This window comes from Rhinoderma darwinii (assembly GCF_050947455.1).
Source record: "Rhinoderma darwinii isolate aRhiDar2 chromosome 5 unlocalized genomic scaffold, aRhiDar2.hap1 SUPER_5_unloc_37, whole genome shotgun sequence".
Lineage (NCBI taxonomy): Eukaryota > Metazoa > Chordata > Amphibia > Anura > Rhinodermatidae > Rhinoderma > Rhinoderma darwinii.
The window spans coordinates 236647-254018 of NW_027461795.1; the positions used below are offsets into that span (position 1 = coordinate 236647).

At 47.7% G+C, this 17372-nt stretch overlaps 11 non-coding genes across 11 annotated transcripts; all 11 read left to right on the top strand.

The window, feature by feature from the left end:
• The first annotated feature begins 1292 nt into the window (after positions 1–1292).
• Positions 1293–1483, top strand: LOC142691454 (U2 spliceosomal RNA). Its single transcript, XR_012860005.1, has one exon. It is a non-coding gene; the product is annotated as a U2 spliceosomal RNA (small nuclear RNA).
• Positions 1484–2772: 1289 nt separating this feature from the next.
• LOC142691455 (U2 spliceosomal RNA) lies at positions 2773–2963 on the top strand. The gene has a single exon (XR_012860006.1). It is a non-coding gene; the product is annotated as a U2 spliceosomal RNA (small nuclear RNA).
• A 1288-nt stretch (positions 2964–4251) lies between these two features.
• Positions 4252–4442, top strand: LOC142691457 (U2 spliceosomal RNA). Its single transcript, XR_012860008.1, has one exon. It is a non-coding gene; the product is annotated as a U2 spliceosomal RNA (small nuclear RNA).
• Positions 4443–5738: 1296 nt separating this feature from the next.
• LOC142691458 (U2 spliceosomal RNA) lies at positions 5739–5929 on the top strand. Its single transcript, XR_012860009.1, has one exon. It is a non-coding gene; the product is annotated as a U2 spliceosomal RNA (small nuclear RNA).
• A 1288-nt stretch (positions 5930–7217) lies between these two features.
• On the top strand, positions 7218–7408 carry LOC142691459 (U2 spliceosomal RNA). Its single transcript, XR_012860010.1, has one exon. It is a non-coding gene; the product is annotated as a U2 spliceosomal RNA (small nuclear RNA).
• A 1276-nt stretch (positions 7409–8684) lies between these two features.
• Positions 8685–8872, top strand: LOC142691553 (U2 spliceosomal RNA). The gene has a single exon (XR_012860095.1). It is a non-coding gene; the product is annotated as a U2 spliceosomal RNA (small nuclear RNA).
• Positions 8873–10168: 1296 nt separating this feature from the next.
• LOC142691460 (U2 spliceosomal RNA) lies at positions 10169–10359 on the top strand. The gene has a single exon (XR_012860011.1). It is a non-coding gene; the product is annotated as a U2 spliceosomal RNA (small nuclear RNA).
• A 1296-nt stretch (positions 10360–11655) lies between these two features.
• Positions 11656–11846, top strand: LOC142691462 (U2 spliceosomal RNA). The gene has a single exon (XR_012860012.1). It is a non-coding gene; the product is annotated as a U2 spliceosomal RNA (small nuclear RNA).
• Positions 11847–13142: 1296 nt separating this feature from the next.
• Positions 13143–13333, top strand: LOC142691464 (U2 spliceosomal RNA). The gene has a single exon (XR_012860014.1). It is a non-coding gene; the product is annotated as a U2 spliceosomal RNA (small nuclear RNA).
• Positions 13334–14621: 1288 nt separating this feature from the next.
• Positions 14622–14812, top strand: LOC142691465 (U2 spliceosomal RNA). The gene has a single exon (XR_012860015.1). It is a non-coding gene; the product is annotated as a U2 spliceosomal RNA (small nuclear RNA).
• A 1288-nt stretch (positions 14813–16100) lies between these two features.
• On the top strand, positions 16101–16291 carry LOC142691466 (U2 spliceosomal RNA). The gene has a single exon (XR_012860016.1). It is a non-coding gene; the product is annotated as a U2 spliceosomal RNA (small nuclear RNA).
• The last annotated feature ends 1081 nt before the right edge of the window (positions 16292–17372 follow it).

A 17372-nucleotide genomic window follows, 5' to 3' on the forward strand; every position in this document is an offset into this window, starting at 1 on the left:
GTTGACTAAAAGCAGATTCCAAAAGTGTTTTTTGTCTTTGCTATTGTTTCTGTCTTTCTGAAGGGATCTCCCCTTTTAATCCCATTATTTCAACACCTGTTGGACAATGCATGAGTGATAATGAGCTCATTGATTAAATGCAATTAATGAATAGATTGCCACCTCTTGTTGTGTGTCGTCTGTGTTTCTGTGTTTCCGGCATTTCACATTGGAACACCTCATTCACCTTCCTTGTCTTCTCTCCGCCCTCCCTTTTAGGTAAGTTAAAGAGCTGCACCTGAGCCAGCCACTGATTGATTGATTGATTGATTGATTGATTGATTGATTGATTGATTGATTGATTGATTGATTGATGCAGCACAACAGTCAAATAGTGGAGTGGAGTAGGGGAACAGCAAACAGCCAATAAAGCAGCCCGCCCGCTCGCCTGCCCGCCACAATGGACCTACCTGTGTACACTAGATGGATGTGATGGAATGTACTGTCGTCCCTACATTTCAAGAAGAAGTAAGAATTGCAGTTGCAACAAAGCCTTGCTTGCCTACAAAGAGAGCAGCAATTTGGATTTGTTACTATGTTACCTAGAAGAATAACAAACTGTGCAAGGATGGAGGTTGTAGGAGCAAGGAGAAGTTGTCTGTAAAGTTGGTGGATGCCTATTTTCCATTTTGCAGTCCCTTGTCTCCCTCTTGTGGCCTCCTGGAGGCAACTAGCTGTGCAAAAAAAAGACAGCCTGGCGGCCGGCTGTTGCAGTGTTGCCCTCTCAGGCAACACTGAGTGACTGACTGAGCCTCACCGTCTTATATAAAGTTCAGACGGAACTTTGCACGTGTCATAGTGGAGCCCTCAGGATTCCAGAGCCAGCTTTCTGACATCATAATGGGGCCTCAGAGATAAAAGCCTGGGCCCAGGCAGTGTTGGTCAGTGCTGCTCAGCAGGCAGCACTGGACTGGACTGGATTACAGCTGATACAAGGTGTGAAGGAACAAGGGGTGGCTGTGGGCATGCACTTGCTGCCGCTGCCAGTGTTTATCTGCATGGCAGCAGGGCATTTGGGCGTTGCCAGGAAGGCGTTTTTATGTAGATTCCTCTTCTTTCAGCACTGCATTGTGGTGCAAGCAAAAGAAGCAAATCCTGTCTGGCTTCCTCTCCGGCCTTTATTCACCTCCCGTGTAGCTGTGAGTGTGTGAGCCTGCAGGGCCCCATGGAATTGCCTAGAAGTAGGCTGAATCGCTGCAAGGGCTGAACAGCAGTATCGGGCAGGCTCGGGCAACGCGCGGCCCGTTCGGGTTATCGCTTCTCGGCCTTTTGGCTAAGATCAAGTGTAGTATCTGTTCTTATCAGTTTAATATCTGATACGTCCCCTATCTGGGGACCATATATTAAATGGATTTTTAGAACAGGGAGATGGAAATAGAGCTTGCTCTGTCCACTCCACGCATTGACCTGGTATTGCAGTATTTCCAGGACCGGTGCACCCTTTCCTTATGTGTTGACTAAAAGCAGATTCTCAAAAGTGTTTTTTGTCTTTGCTATTGTTTCTGTCTTTCTGAAGGGATCTCCCCTTTTAATCCCATTATTTCAACACCTGTTGGACAATGCATGAGTGATAATGAGCTCATTGATTAAATGCAATTAATGAATAGATTGCCACCTCTTGTTGTGTGTCGTCTGTGTTTCTGTGTTTCCGGCATTTCACATTGGAACACCTCATTCACCTTCCTTGTCTTCTCTCCGCCCTCCCTTTTAGGTAAGTTAAAGAGCTGCACCTGAGCCAGCCACTGATTGATTGATTGATTGATTGATTGATTGATTGATTGATTGATTGATTGATGCAGCACAACAGTCAAATAGTGGAGTGGAGTAGGGGAACAGCAAACAGCCAATAAAGCAGCCCGCCCGCTCGCCTGCCCGCCACAATGGACCTACCTGTGTACACTAGATGGATGTGATGGAATGTACTGTCGTCCCTACATTTCAAGAAGAAGTAAGAATTGCAGTTGCAACAAAGCCTTGCTTGCCTACAAAGAGAGCAGCAATTTGGATTTGTTACTATGTTACCTAGAAGAATAACAAACTGTGCAAGGATGGAGGTTGTAGGAGCAAGGAGAAGTTGTCTGTAAAGTTGGTGGATGCCTATTTTCCATTTTGCAGTCCCTTGTCTCCCTCTTGTGGCCTCCTGGAGGCAACTAGCTGTGCAAAAAAAAGACAGCCTGGCGGCCGGCTGTTGCAGTGTTGCCCTCTCAGGCAACACTGAGTGACTGACTGAGCCTCACCGTCTTATATAAAGTTCAGACGGAACTTTGCACGTGTCATAGTGGAGCCCTCAGGATTCCAGAGCCAGCTTTCTGACATCATAATGGGGCCTCAGAGATAAAAGCCTGGGCCCAGGCAGTGTTGGTCAGTGCTGCTCAGCAGGCAGCACTGGACTGGACTGGATTACAGCTGATACAAGGTGTGAAGGAACAAGGGGTGGCTGTGTGCATGCACTTGCTGCCGCTGCCAGTGTTTATCTGCATGGCAGCAGGGCATTTGGGCGTTGCCAGGAAGGCGTTTTTATGTAGATTCCTCCTCTTTCAGCACTGCATTGTGGTGCAAGCAAAAGAAGCAAATCCTGTCTGGCTTCCTCTCCGGCCTTTATTCACCTCCCGTGTAGCTGTGAGTGTGTGAGCCTGCAGGGCCCCATGGAATTGCCTAGAAGTAGGCTGAATCGCTGCAAGGGCTGAACAGCAGTATCGGGCAGGCTCGGGCAACGCGCGGCCCGTTCGGGTTATCGCTTCTCGGCCTTTTGGCTAAGATCAAGTGTAGTATCTGTTCTTATCAGTTTAATATCTGATACGTCCCCTATCTGGGGACCATATATTAAATGGATTTTTAGAACAGGGAGATGGAAATAGAGCTTGCTCTGTCCACTCCACGCATTGACCTGGTATTGCAGTATTTCCAGGACCGGTGCACCCTTTCCTTATGTGTTGACTAAAAGCAGATTCCAAAAGTGTTTTTTGTCTTTGCTATTGTTTCTGTCTTTCTGAAGGGATCTCCCCTTTTAATCCCATTATTTCAACACCTGTTGGACAATGCATGAGTGATAATGAGCTCATTGATTAAATGCAATTAATGAATAGATTGCCACCTCTTGTTGTGTGTAGTCTGTGTTTCTGTGTTTCCGGCATTTCACATTGGAACACCTCATTCACCTTCCTTGTCTTCTCTCCGCCCTCCCTTTTAGGTAAGTTAAAGAGCTGCACCTGAGCCAGCCACTGATTGATTGATTGATTGATTGATTGATTGATTGATTGATTGATTGATTGATGCAGCACAACAGTCAAATAGTGGAGTGGAGTAGGGGAACAGCAAACAGCCAATAAAGCAGCCCGCCCGCTCGCCTGCCCGCCACAATGGACCTACCTGTGTACACTAGATGGATGTGATGGAATGTACTGTCGTCCCTACATTTCAAGAAGAAGTAAGAATTGCAGTTGCAACAAAGCCTTGCTTGCCTACAAAGAGAGCAGCAATTTGGATTTGTTACTATGTTACCTAGAAGAATAACAAACTGTGCAAGGATGGAGGTTGTAGGAGCAAGGAGAAGTTGTCTGTAAAGTTGGTGGATGCCTATTTTCCATTTTGCAGTCCCTTGTCTCCCTCTTGTGGCCTCCTGGAGGCAACTAGCTGTGCAAAAAAAAGACAGCCTGGCGGCCGGCTGTTGCAGTGTTGCCCTCTCAGGCAACACTGAGTGACTGACTGAGCCTCACCGTCTTATATAAAGTTCAGACGGAACTTTGCACGTGTCATAGTGGAGCCCTCAGGATTCCAGAGCCAGCTTTCTGACATCATAATGGGGCCTCAGAGATAAAAGCCTGGGCCCAGGCAGTGTTGGTCAGTGCTGCTCAGCAGGCAGCACTGGACTGGACTGGATTACAGCTGATACAAGGTGTGAAGGAACAAGGGGTGGCTGTGGGCATGCACTTGCTGCCGCTGCCAGTGTTTATCTGCATGGCAGCAGGGCATTTGGGCGTTGCCAGGAAGGCGTTTTTATGTAGATTCCTCCTCTTTCAGCACTGCATTGTGGTGCAAGCAAAAGAAGCAAATCCTGTCTGGCTTCCTCTCCGGCCTTTATTCACCTCCCGTGTAGCTGTGAGTGTGTGAGCCTGCAGGGCCCCATGGAATTGCCTAGAAGTAGGCTGAATCGCTGCAAGGGCTGAACAGCAGTATCGGGCAGGCTCGGGCAACGCGCGGCCCGTTCGGGTTATCGCTTCTCGGCCTTTTGGCTAAGATCAAGTGTAGTATCTGTTCTTATCAGTTTAATATCTGATACGTCCCCTATCTGGGGACCATATATTAAATGGATTTTTAGAACAGGGAGATGGAAATAGAGCTTGCTCTGTCCACTCCACGCATTGACCTGGTATTGCAGTATTTCCAGGACCGGTGCACCCTTTCCTTATGTGTTGACTAAAAGCAGATTCCAAAAGTGTTTTTTGTCTTTGCTATTGTTTCTGTCTTTCTGAAGGGATCTCCCCTTTTAATCCCATTATTTCAACACCTGTTGGACAATGCATGAGTGATAATGAGCTCATTGATTAAATGCAATTAATGAATAGATTGCCACCTCTTGTTGTGTGTCGTCTGTGTTTCTGTGTTTCCGGCATTTCACATTGGAACACCTCATTCACCTTCCTTGTCTTCTCTCCGCCCTCCCTTTTAGGTAAGTTAAAGAGCTGCACCTGAGCCAGCCACTGATTGATTGATTGATTGATTGATTGATTGATTGATTGATTGATTGATTGATTGATTGATGCAGCACAACAGTCAAATAGTGGAGTGGAGTAGGGGAACAGCAAACAGCCAATAAAGCAGCACGCCCGCTCGCCTGCCCGCCACAATGGACCTACCTGTGTACACTAGATGGATGTGATGGAATGTACTGTCGTCCCTACATTTCAAGAAGAAGTAAGAATTGCAGTTGCAACAAAGCCTTGCTTGCCTACAAAGAGAGCAGCAATTTGGATTTGTTACTATGTTACCTAGAAGAATAACAAACTGTGCAAGGATGGAGGTTGTAGGAGCAAGGAGAAGTTGTCTGTAAAGTTGGTGGATGCCTATTTTCCATTTTGCAGTCCCTTGTCTCCCTCTTGTGGCCTCCTGGAGGCAACTAGCTGTGCAAAAAAAAGACAGCCTGGCGGCCGGCTGTTGCAGTGTTGCCCTCTCAGGCAACACTGAGTGACTGACTGAGCCTCACCGTCTTATATAAAGTTCAGACGGAACTTTGCACGTGTCATAGTGGAGCCCTCAGGATTCCAGAGCCAGCTTTCTGACATCATAATGGGGCCTCAGAGATAAAAGCCTGGGCCCAGGCAGTGTTGGTCAGTGCTGCTCAGCAGGCAGCACTGGACTGGACTGGATTACAGCTGATACAAGGTGTGAAGGAACAAGGGGTGGCTGTGGGCATGCACTTGCTGCCGCTGCCAGTGTTTATCTGCATGGCAGCAGGGCATTTGGGCGTTGCCAGGAAGGCGTTTTTCTGTAGATTCCTCCTCTTTCAGCACTGCATTGTGGTGCAAGCAAAAGAAGCAAATCCTGTCTGGCTTCCTCTCCGGCCTTTATTCACCTCCCGTGTAGCTGTGAGTGTGTGAGCCTGCAGGGCCCCATGGAATTGCCTAGAAGTAGGCTGAATCGCTGCAAGGGCTGAACAGCAGTATCGGGCAGGCTCGGGCAACGCGCGGCCCGTTCGGGTTATCGCTTCTCGGCCTTTTGGCTAAGATCAAGTGTAGTATCTGTTCTTATCAGTTTAATATCTGATACGTCCCCTATCTGGGGACCATATATTAAATGGATTTTTAGAACAGGGAGATGGAAATAGAGCTTGCTCTGTCCACTCCACGCATTGACCTGGTATTGCAGTATTTCCAGGACCGGTGCACCCTTTCCTTATGTGTTGACTAAAAGCAGATTCCAAAAGTGTTTTTTGTCTTTGCTATTGTTTCTGTCTTTCTGAAGGGATCTCCCCTTTTAATCCCATTATTTCAACACCTGTTGGACAATGCATGAGTGATAATGAGCTCATTGATTAAATGCAATTAATGAATAGATTGCCACCTCTTGTTGTGTGTCGTCTGTGTTTCTGTGTTTCCGGCATTTCACATTGGAACACCTCATTCACCTTCCTTGTCTTCTCTCCGCCCTCCCTTTTAGGTAAGTTAAAGAGCTGCACCTGAGCCAGCCACTGATTGATTGATTGATTGATTGATTGATTGATTGATTGATTGATTGATTGATGCAGCACAACAGTCAAATAGTGGAGTGGAGTAGGGGAACAGCAAACAGCCAATAAAGCAGCACGCCCGCTCGCCTGCCCGCCACAATGGACCTACCTGTGTACACTAGATGGATGTGATGGAATGTACTGTCGTCCCTACATTTCAAGAAGAAGTAAGAATTGCAGTTGCAACAAAGCCTTGCTTGCCTACAAAGAGAGCAGCAATTTGGATTTGTTACTATGTTACCTAGAAGAATAACAAACTGTGCAAGGATGGAGGTTGTAGGAGCAAGGAGAAGTTGTCTGTAAAGTTGGTGGATGCCTATTTTCCATTTTGCAGTCCCTTGTCTCCCTCTTGTGGCCTCCTGGAGGCAACTAGCTGTGCAAAAAAAAGACAGCCTGGCGGCCGGCTGTTGCAGTGTTGCCCTCTCAGGCAACACTGAGTGACTGACTGAGCCTCACCGTCTTATATAAAGTTCAGACGGAACTTTGCACGTGTCATAGTGGAGCCCTCAGGATTCCAGAGCCAGCTTTCTGACATCATAATGGGGCCTCAGAGATAAAAGCCTGGGCCCAGGCAGTGTTGGTCAGTGCTGCTCAGCAGGCAGCACTGGACTGGACTGGATTACAGCTGATACAAGGTGTGAAGGAACAAGGGGTGGCTGTGGGCATGCACTTGCTGCCGCTGCCAGTGTTTATCTGCATGGCAGCAGGGCATTTGGGCGTTGCCAGGAAGGCGTTTTTCTGTAGATTCCTCCTCTTTCAGCACTGCATTGTGGTGCAAGCAAAAGAAGCAAATCCTGTCTGGCTTCCTCTCCGGCCTTTATTCACCTCCCGTGTAGCTGTGAGTGTGTGAGCCTGCAGGGCCCCATGGAATTGCCTAGAAGTAGGCTGAATCGCTGCAAGGGCTGAACAGCAGTATCGGGCAGGCTCGGGCAACGCGCGGCCCGTTCGGGTTATCGCTTCTCGGCCTTTTGGCTAAGATCAAGTGTAGTATCTGTTCTTATCAGTTTAATATCTGATACGTCCCCTATCTGGGGACCATATATTAAATGGATTTTTAGAACAGGGAGATGGAAATAGAGCTTGCTCTGTCCACTCCACGCATTGACCTGGTATTGCAGTATTTCCAGGACCGGTGCACCCTTTCCTTATGTGTTGACTAAAAGCAGATTCCAAAAGTGTTTTTTGTCTTTGCTATTGTTTCTGTCTTTCTGAAGGGATCTCCCCTTTTAATCCCATTATTTCAACACCTGTTGGACAATGCATGAGTGATAATGAGCTCATTGATTAAATGCAATTAATGAATAGATTGCCACCTCTTGTTGTGTGTCGTCTGTGTTTCTGTGTTTCCGGCATTTCACATTGGAACACCTCATTCACCTTCCTTGTCTTCTCTCCGCCCTCCCTTTTAGGTAAGTTAAAGAGCTGCACCTGAGCCAGCCACTGATTGATTGATTGATTGATTGATTGATTGATTGATTGATGCAGCACAACAGTCAAATAGTGGAGTGGAGTAGGGGAACAGCAAACAGCCAATAAAGCAGCACGCCCGCTCGCCTGCCCGCCACAATGGACCTACCTGTGTACACTAGATGGATGTGATGGAATGTACTGTCGTCCCTACATTTCAAGAAGAAGTAAGAATTGCAGTTGCAACAAAGCCTTGCTTGCCTACAAAGAGAGCAGCAATTTGGATTTGTTACTATGTTACCTAGAAGAATAACAAACTGTGCAAGGATGGAGGTTGTAGGAGCAAGGAGAAGTTGTCTGTAAAGTTGGTGGATGCCTATTTTCCATTTTGCAGTCCCTTGTCTCCCTCTTGTGGCCTCCTGGAGGCAACTAGCTGTGCAAAAAAAAGACAGCCTGGCGGCCGGCTGTTGCAGTGTTGCCCTCTCAGGCAACACTGAGTGACTGACTGAGCCTCACCGTCTTATATAAAGTTCAGACGGAACTTTGCACGTGTCATAGTGGAGCCCTCAGGATTCCAGAGCCAGCTTTCTGACATCATAATGGGGCCTCAGAGATAAAAGCCTGGGCCCAGGCAGTGTTGGTCAGTGCTGCTCAGCAGGCAGCACTGGACTGGACTGGATTACAGCTGATACAAGGTGTGAAGGAACAAGGGGTGGCTGTGGGCATGCACTTGCTGCCGCTGCCAGTGTTTATCTGCATGGCAGCAGGGCATTTGGGCGTTGCCAGGAAGGCGTTTTTATGTAGATTCCTCCTCTTTCAGCACTGCATTGTGGTGCAAGCAAAAGAAGCAAATCCTGTCTGGCTTCCTCTCCGGCCTTTATTCACCTCCCGTGTAGCTGTGAGTGTGTGAGCCTGCAGGGCCCCATGGAATTGCCTAGAAGTAGGCTGAATCGCTGCAAGGGCTGAACAGCAGTATCGGGCAGGCTCGGGCAACGCGCGGCCCGTTCGGGTTATCGCTTCTCGGCCTTTTGGCTAAGATCAAGTGTAGTATCTGTTCTTATCAGTTTAATATCTGATACGTCCCCTATCTGGGGACATATTAAATGGATTTTTAGAACAGGGAGATGGAAATAGAGCTTGCTCTGTCCACTCCACGCATTGACCTGGTATTGCAGTATTTCCAGGACCGGTGCACCCTTTCCTTATGTGTTGACTAAAAGCAGATTCCAAAAGTGTTTTTTGTCTTTGCTATTGTTTCTGTCTTTCTGAAGGGATCTCCCCTTTTAATCCCATTATTTCAACACCTGTTGGACAATGCATGAGTGATAATGAGCTCATTGATTAAATGCAATTAATGAATAGATTGCCACCTCTTGTTGTGTGTCGTCTGTGTTTCTGTGTTTCCGGCATTTCACATTGGAACACCTCATTCACCTTCCTTGTCTTCTCTCCGCCCTCCCTTTTAGGTAAGTTAAAGAGCTGCACCTGAGCCAGCCACTGATTGATTGATTGATTGATTGATTGATTGATTGATTGATTGATTGATTGATTGATTGATGCAGCACAACAGTCAAATAGTGGAGTGGAGTAGGGGAACAGCAAACAGCCAATAAAGCAGCCCGCCCGCTCGCCTGCCCGCCACAATGGACCTACCTGTGTACACTAGATGGATGTGATGGAATGTACTGTCGTCCCTACATTTCAAGAAGAAGTAAGAATTGCAGTTGCAACAAAGCCTTGCTTGCCTACAAAGAGAGCAGCAATTTGGATTTGTTACTATGTTACCTAGAAGAATAACAAACTGTGCAAGGATGGAGGTTGTAGGAGCAAGGAGAAGTTGTCTGTAAAGTTGGTGGATGCCTATTTTCCATTTTGCAGTCCCTTGTCTCCCTCTTGTGGCCTCCTGGAGGCAACTAGCTGTGCAAAAAAAAGACAGCCTGGCGGCCGGCTGTTGCAGTGTTGCCCTCTCAGGCAACACTGAGTGACTGACTGAGCCTCACCGTCTTATATAAAGTTCAGACGGAACTTTGCACGTGTCATAGTGGAGCCCTCAGGATTCCAGAGCCAGCTTTCTGACATCATAATGGGGCCTCAGAGATAAAAGCCTGGGCCCAGGCAGTGTTGGTCAGTGCTGCTCAGCAGGCAGCACTGGACTGGACTGGATTACAGCTGATACAAGGTGTGAAGGAACAAGGGGTGGCTGTGGGCATGCACTTGCTGCCGCTGCCAGTGTTTATCTGCATGGCAGCAGGGCATTTGGGCGTTGCCAGGAAGGCGTTTTTATGTAGATTCCTCCTCTTTCAGCACTGCATTGTGGTGCAAGCAAAAGAAGCAAATCCTGTCTGGCTTCCTCTCCGGCCTTTATTCACCTCCCGTGTAGCTGTGAGTGTGTGAGCCTGCAGGGCCCCATGGAATTGCCTAGAAGTAGGCTGAATCGCTGCAAGGGCTGAACAGCAGTATCGGGCAGGCTCGGGCAACGCGCGGCCCGTTCGGGTTATCGCTTCTCGGCCTTTTGGCTAAGATCAAGTGTAGTATCTGTTCTTATCAGTTTAATATCTGATACGTCCCCTATCTGGGGACCATATATTAAATGGATTTTTAGAACAGGGAGATGGAAATAGAGCTTGCTCTGTCCACTCCACGCATTGACCTGGTATTGCAGTATTTCCAGGACCGGTGCACCCTTTCCTTATGTGTTGACTAAAAGCAGATTCCAAAAGTGTTTTTTGTCTTTGCTATTGTTTCTGTCTTTCTGAAGGGATCTCCCCTTTTAATCCCATTATTTCAACACCTGTTGGACAATGCATGAGTGATAATGAGCTCATTGATTAAATGCAATTAATGAATAGATTGCCACCTCTTGTTGTGTGTCGTCTGTGTTTCTGTGTTTCCGGCATTTCACATTGGAACACCTCATTCACCTTCCTTGTCTTCTCTCCGCCCTCCCTTTTAGGTAAGTTAAAGAGCTGCACCTGAGCCAGCCACTGATTGATTGATTGATTGATTGATTGATTGATTGATTGATTGATTGATTGATTGATTGATGCAGCACAACAGTCAAATAGTGGAGTGGAGTAGGGGAACAGCAAACAGCCAATAAAGCAGCCCGCCCGCTCGCCTGCCCGCCACAATGGACCTACCTGTGTACACTAGATGGATGTGATGGAATGTACTGTCGTCCCTACATTTCAAGAAGAAGTAAGAATTGCAGTTGCAACAAAGCCTTGCTTGCCTACAAAGAGAGCAGCAATTTGGATTTGTTACTATGTTACCTAGAAGAATAACAAACTGTGCAAGGATGGAGGTTGTAGGAGCAAGGAGAAGTTGTCTGTAAAGTTGGTGGATGCCTATTTTCCATTTTGCAGTCCCTTGTCTCCCTCTTGTGGCCTCCTGGAGGCAACTAGCTGTGCAAAAAAAAGACAGCCTGGCGGCCGGCTGTTGCAGTGTTGCCCTCTCAGGCAACACTGAGTGACTGACTGAGCCTCACCGTCTTATATAAAGTTCAGACGGAACTTTGCACGTGTCATAGTGGAGCCCTCAGGATTCCAGAGCCAGCTTTCTGACATCATAATGGGGCCTCAGAGATAAAAGCCTGGGCCCAGGCAGTGTTGGTCAGTGCTGCTCAGCAGGCAGCACTGGACTGGACTGGATTACAGCTGATACAAGGTGTGAAGGAACAAGGGGTGGCTGTGGGCATGCACTTGCTGCCGCTGCCAGTGTTTATCTGCATGGCAGCAGGGCATTTGGGCGTTGCCAGGAAGGCGTTTTTATGTAGATTCCTCCTCTTTCAGCACTGCATTGTGGTGCAAGCAAAAGAAGCAAATCCTGTCTGGCTTCCTCTCCGGCCTTTATTCACCTCCCGTGTAGCTGTGAGTGTGTGAGCCTGCAGGGCCCCATGGAATTGCCTAGAAGTAGGCTGAATCGCTGCAAGGGCTGAACAGCAGTATCGGGCAGGCTCGGGCAACGCGCGGCCCGTTCGGGTTATCGCTTCTCGGCCTTTTGGCTAAGATCAAGTGTAGTATCTGTTCTTATCAGTTTAATATCTGATACGTCCCCTATCTGGGGACCATATATTAAATGGATTTTTAGAACAGGGAGATGGAAATAGAGCTTGCTCTGTCCACTCCACGCATTGACCTGGTATTGCAGTATTTCCAGGACCGGTGCACCCTTTCCTTATGTGTTGACTAAAAGCAGATTCCAAAAGTGTTTTTTGTCTTTGCTATTGTTTCTGTCTTTCTGAAGGGATCTCCCCTTTTAATCCCATTATTTCAACACCTGTTGGACAATGCATGAGTGATAATGAGCTCATTGATTAAATGCAATTAATGAATAGATTGCCACCTCTTGTTGTGTGTCGTCTGTGTTTCTGTGTTTCCGGCATTTCACATTGGAACACCTCATTCACCTTCCTTGTCTTCTCTCCGCCCTCCCTTTTAGGTAAGTTAAAGAGCTGCACCTGAGCCAGCCACTGATTGATTGATTGATTGATTGATTGATTGATTGATTGATTGATTGATTGATTGATTGATGCAGCACAACAGTCAAATAGTGGAGTGGAGTAGGGGAACAGCAAACAGCCAATAAAGCAGCCCGCCCGCTCGCCTGCCCGCCACAATGGACCTACCTGTGTACACTAGATGGATGTGATGGAATGTACTGTCGTCCCTACATTTCAAGAAGAAGTAAGAATTGCAGTTGCAACAAAGCCTTGCTTGCCTACAAAGAGAGCAGCAATTTGGATTTGTTACTATGTTACCTAGAAGAATAACAAACTGTGCAAGGATGGAGGTTGTAGGAGCAAGGAGAAGTTGTCTGTAAAGTTGGTGGATGCCTATTTTCCATTTTGCAGTCCCTTGTCTCCCTCTTGTGGCCTCCTGGAGGCAACTAGCTGTGCAAAAAAAAGACAGCCTGGCGGCCGGCTGTTGCAGTGTTGCCCTCTCAGGCAACACTGAGTGACTGACTGAGCCTCACCGTCTTATATAAAGTTCAGACGGAACTTTGCACGTGTCATAGTGGAGCCCTCAGGATTCCAGAGCCAGCTTTCTGACATCATAATGGGGCCTCAGAGATAAAAGCCTGGGCCCAGGCAGTGTTGGTCAGTGCTGCTCAGCAGGCAGCACTGGACTGGACTGGATTACAGCTGATACAAGGTGTGAAGGAACAAGGGGTGGCTGTGGGCATGCACTTGCTGCCGCTGCCAGTGTTTATCTGCATGGCAGCAGGGCATTTGGGCGTTGCCAGGAAGGCGTTTTTATGTAGATTCCTCCTCTTTCAGCACTGCATTGTGGTGCAAGCAAAAGAAGCAAATCCTGTCTGGCTTCCTCTCCGGCCTTTATTCACCTCCCGTGTAGCTGTGAGTGTGTGAGCCTGCAGGGCCCCATGGAATTGCCTAGAAGTAGGCTGAATCGCTGCAAGGGCTGAACAGCAGTATCGGGCAGGCTCGGGCAACGCGCGGCCCGTTCGGGTTATCGCTTCTCGGCCTTTTGGCTAAGATCAAGTGTAGTATCTGTTCTTATCAGTTTAATATCTGATACGTCCCCTATCTGGGGACCATATATTAAATGGATTTTTAGAACAGGGAGATGGAAATAGAGCTTGCTCTGTCCACTCCACGCATTGACCTGGTATTGCAGTATTTCCAGGACCGGTGCACCCTTTCCTTATGTGTTGACTAAAAGCAGATTCCAAAAGTGTTTTTTGTCTTTGCTATTGTTTCTGTCTTTCTGAAGGGATCTCCCCTTTTAATCCCATTATTTCAACACCTGTTGGACAATGCATGAGTGATAATGAGCTCATTGATTAAATGCAATTAATGAATAGATTGCCACCTCTTGTTGTGTGTCGTCTGTGTTTCTGTGTTTCCGGCATTTCACATTGGAACACCTCATTCACCTTCCTTGTCTTCTCTCCGCCCTCCCTTTTAGGTAAGTTAAAGAGCTGCACCTGAGCCAGCCACTGATTGATTGATTGATTGATTGATTGATTGATTGATTGATTGATTGATTGATGCAGCACAACAGTCAAATAGTGGAGTGGAGTAGGGGAACAGCAAACAGCCAATAAAGCAGCCCGCCCGCTCGCCTGCCCGCCACAATGGACCTACCTGTGTACACTAGATGGATGTGATGGAATGTACTGTCGTCCCTACATTTCAAGAAGAAGTAAGAATTGCAGTTGCAACAAAGCCTTGCTTGCCTACAAAGAGAGCAGCAATTTGGATTTGTTACTATGTTACCTAGAAGAATAACAAACTGTGCAAGGATGGAGGTTGTAGGAGCAAGGAGAAGTTGTCTGTAAAGTTGGTGGATGCCTATTTTCCATTTTGCAGTCCCTTGTCTCCCTCTTGTGGCCTCCTGGAGGCAACTAGCTGTGCAAAAAAAAGACAGCCTGGCGGCCGGCTGTTGCAGTGTTGCCCTCTCAGGCAACACTGAGTGACTGACTGAGCCTCACCGTCTTATATAAAGTTCAGACGGAACTTTGCACGTGTCATAGTGGAGCCCTCAGGATTCCAGAGCCAGCTTTCTGACATCATAATGGGGCCTCAGAGATAAAAGCCTGGGCCCAGGCAGTGTTGGTCAGTGCTGCTCAGCAGGCAGCACTGGACTGGACTGGATTACAGCTGATACAAGGTGTGAAGGAGCAAGGGGTGGCTGTGGGCATGCACTTGCTGCCGCTGCCAGTGTTTATCTGCATGGCAGCAGGGCATTTGGGCGTTGCCAGGAAGGCGTTTTTATGTAGATTCCTCCTCTTTCAGCACTGCATTGTGGTGCAAGCAAAAGAAGCAAATCCTGTCTGGCTTCCTCTCCGGCCTTTATTCACCTCCCGTGTAGCTGTGAGTGTGTGAGCCTGCAGGGCCCCATGGAATTGCCTAGAAGTAGGCTGAATCGCTCCAAGGGCTGAACAGCAGTATCGGGCAGGCTCGGGCAACGCGCGGCCCGTTCGGGTTATCGCTTCTCGGCCTTTTGGCTAAGATCAAGTGTAGTATCTGTTCTTATCAGTTTAATATCTGATACGTCCCCTATCTGGGGACCATATATTAAATGGATTTTTAGAACAGGGAGATGGAAATAGAGCTTGCTCTGTCCACTCCACGCATTGACCTGGTATTGCAGTATTTCCAGGACCGGTGCACCCTTTCCTTATGTGTTGACTAAAAGCAGATTCCAAAAGTGTTTTTTGTCTTTGCTATTGTTTCTGTCTTTCTGAAGGGATCTCCCCTTTTAATCCCATTATTTCAACACCTGTTGGACAATGCATGAGTGATAATGAGCTCATTGATTAAATGCAATTAATGAATAGATTGCCACCTCTTGTTGTGTGTCGTCTGTGTTTCTGTGTTTCCGGCATTTCACATTGGAACACCTCATTCACCTTCCTTGTCTTCTCTCCGCCCTCCCTTTTAGGTAAGTTAAAGAGCTGCACCTGAGCCAGCCACTGATTGATTGATTGATTGATTGATTGATTGATTGATTGATTGATTGATTGATGCAGCACAACAGTCAAATAGTGGAGTGGAGTAGGGGAACAGCAAACAGCCAATAAAGCAGCCCGCCCGCTCGCCTGCCCGCCACAATGGACCTACCTGTGTACACTAGATGGATGTGATGGAATGTACTGTCGTCCCTACATTTCAAGAAGAAGTAAGAATTGCAGTTGCAACAAAGCCTTGCTTGCCTACAAAGAGAGCAGCAATTTGGATTTGTTACTATGTTACCTAGAAGAATAACAAACTGTGCAAGGATGGAGGTTGTAGGAGCAAGGAGAAGTTGTCTGTAAAGTTGGTGGATGCCTATTTTCCATTTTGCAGTCCCTTGTCTCCCTCTTGTGGCCTCCTGGAGGCAACTAGCTGTGCAAAAAAAAGACAGCCTGGCGGCCGGCTGTTGCAGTGTTGCCCTCTCAGGCAACACTGAGTGACTGACTGAGCCTCACCGTCTTATATAAAGTTCAGACGGAACTTTGCACGTGTCATAGTGGAGCCCTCAGGATTCCAGAGCCAGCTTTCTGACATCATAATGGGGCCTCAGAGATAAAAGCCTGGGCCCAGGCAGTGTTGGTCAGTGCTGCTCAGCAGGCAGCACTGGACTGGACTGGATTACAGCTGATACAAGGTGTGAAGGAACAAGGGGTGGCTGTGGGCATGCACTTGCTGCCGCTGCCAGTGTTTATCTGCATGGCAGCAGGGCATTTGGGCGTTGCCAGGAAGGCGTTTTTATGTAGATTCCTCCTCTTTCAGCACTGCATTGTGGTGCAAGCAAAAGAAGCAAATCCTGTCTGGCTTCCTCTCCGGCCTTTATTCACCTCCCGTGTAGCTGTGAGTGTGTGAGCCTGCAGGGCCCCATGGAATTGCCTAGAAGTAGGCTGAATCGCTGCAAGGGCTGAACAGCAGTATCGGGCAGGCTCGGGCAACGCGCGGCCCGTTCGGGTTATCGCTTCTCGGCCTTTTGGCTAAGATCAAGTGTAGTATCTGTTCTTATCAGTTTAATATCTGATACGTCCCCTATCTGGGGACCATATATTAAATGGATTTTTAGAACAGGGAGATGGAAATAGAGCTTGCTCTGTCCACTCCACGCATTGACCTGGTATTGCAGTATTTCCAGGACCGGTGCACCCTTTCCTTATGTGTTGACTAAAAGCAGATTCCAAAAGTGTTTTTTGTCTTTGCTATTGTTTCTGTCTTTCTGAAGGGATCTCCCCTTTTAATCCCATTATTTCAACACCTGTTGGACAATGCATGAGTGATAATGAGCTCATTGATTAAATGCAATTAATGAATAGATTGCCACCTCTTGTTGTGTGTCGTCTGTGTTTCTGTGTTTCCGGCATTTCACATTGGAACACCTCATTCACCTTCCTTGTCTTCTCTCCGCCCTCCCTTTTAGGTAAGTTAAAGAGCTGCACCTGAGCCAGCCACTGATTGATTGATTGATTGATTGATTGATTGATTGATTGATTGATTGATTGATTGATGCAGCACAACAGTCAAATAGTGGAGTGGAGTAGGGGAACAGCAAACAGCCAATAAAGCAGCCCGCCCGCTCGCCTGCCCGCCACAATGGACCTACCTGTGTACACTAGATGGATGTGATGGAATGTACTGTCGTCCCTACATTTCAAGAAGAAGTAAGAATTGCAGTTGCAACAAAGCCTTGCTTGCCTACAAAGAGAGCAGCAATTTGGATTTGTTACTATGTTACCTAGAAGAATAACAAACTGTGCAAGGATGGAGGTTGTAGGAGCAAGGAGAAGTTGTCTGTAAAGTTGGTGGATGCCTATTTTCCATTTTGCAGTCCCTTGTCTCCCTCTTGTGGCCTCCTGGAGGCAACTAGCTGTGCAAAAAAAAGACAGCCTGGCGGCCGGCTGTTGCAGTGTTGCCCTCTCAGGCAACACTGAGTGACTGACTGAGCCTCACCGTCTTATATAAAGTTCAGACGGAACTTTGCACGTGTCATAGTGGAGCCCTCAGGATTCCAGAGCCAGCTTTCTGACATCATAATGGGGCCTCAGAGATAAAAGCCTGGGCCCAGGCAGTGTTGGTCAGTGCTGCTCAGCAGGCAGCACTGGACTGGACTGGATTACAGCTGATACAAGGTGTGAAGGAACAAGGGGTGGCTGTGGGCATGCACTTGCTGCCGCTGCCAGTGTTTATCTGCATGGCAGCAGGGCATTTGGGCGTTGCCAGGAAGGCGTTTTTCTG